Genomic DNA, 1412 nt, shown 5'->3' on the forward strand with positions numbered 1-1412 from the left:
CCACTTCTCGCGGCGGCAGGGGAAAACAAGTTTGTTCATAACGCCGCCAAGCATCATATGTAGCGGCAGTCTGAGCGCGAGCCAGGCGCGGTCGCGAGACGGGCTGGCGCAGCGAGTGCTGCACGCCGCCGAGGCTCGCGCGCCGCCCCGCGCAAGCAAATGGGCCCGACGACAAATTTCTGGTCGTGTAGTCGTCCTCTCGCATACGGGCGAGCATAGCGCCCCGCCCCGCCCCGTCACGCTACAGCACCACCACTACGCAGGTGCGCCCCGCTCGTAGCGACACCAAACTTTGGCTCGTTCGCGCAACCAAAGCAAGCAGGCAGACAGGCAGGCAGGCTGCCGGGCAAAGCAACGAGGCGCAGCAGCAGCGGCAACCCAGCAGCGGGCCGCGTCCCGCCCGCCGCCTCGCCTGCCTCTATCAGTTGAGCACTCCGCCCGAGTCTTAATGAGAGCAAGTTAGCGTTAGCTGCGGCACTTCGCCCCGGTGGGGGTGGAGGGGTGGAGGGTGGAGCGGAGGGTGGAGCGGAGGGCGGGCGGGCCGGGCCACCCGCCCGCGTGACAAAGCTGCAGGTAATGAACGTGCCGCGGGACAGCCTCCCCGGCCCACCCTCCTCCCATCACCCGCCCCCTGTCATAAAACCCCCTCGAAATCACAACAAAATGGCGCCGTCCGAAAAGAGAGGCCCACGCGGATCTGAAAACGCCTCGCTCGGCGGGCACAGCACAGCCCCGCGGCAGCGCGTTGGTGGGTGCGCGGCGGGAGTGCTGGGGAGACCAGCCGCCGTCCCGGAGGTTAAAAAAAATAACAAGAGGGACGCCAAACTCCCCCGCCTCCCTACCCCACGAAAAAAGGGGTACTTCAATGTCACTTTGGGCGAGGCTTCATTAATAGCGCTGGAGCTCTTTTAATTCTGGAGGGTAACCGGAGAGGGCGGGGGACGGAAGGGGGCGGGGTGGCCGGGGGCCCGGGGGGAGTGACCTAGAGTGCATCTGCCTCGCCAACAACGAGCAAAGTCGCCCCCTTTAATAAATCCGAGAAGAGGAAAGTTTCGCGGCGGCATATTTCACACGCATCGGAACAGCACTATAAATAAAGGGCATGAAAACGCCATCACGAGCAGCCGTGGACATGCAGGCGGAGGGTCTCAGGGTCTCGGCGCGTCCTCGGGGTGGAGGGGCCTCTAACCCATAAGGGCGGGCCTGGGCCTCGGTACGCTAGAGGCGACCCAGAGACGAGAACCCCGGGAAGCGGTACGAGATAAAGTCCGTACTCCCACCCCACTGCGAGGACCAAAGGGATGGCCCCCCCGGAAGGGGCGGGTGGCCGGCCACTATACTGGGCAAAGGCTCGGAGAGAGACCCAAAGGGGTACGGCACTGCGCCATATTTTTCGTAGTGGACTACAAAGT

Source organism: Frankliniella occidentalis, unplaced genomic scaffold (genome assembly GCF_000697945.3).
Source record: "Frankliniella occidentalis isolate FOCC.00 unplaced genomic scaffold, Focc_3.1 Scaffold47, whole genome shotgun sequence".
Taxonomy (NCBI): Eukaryota; Metazoa; Arthropoda; class Insecta; order Thysanoptera; family Thripidae; genus Frankliniella; species Frankliniella occidentalis.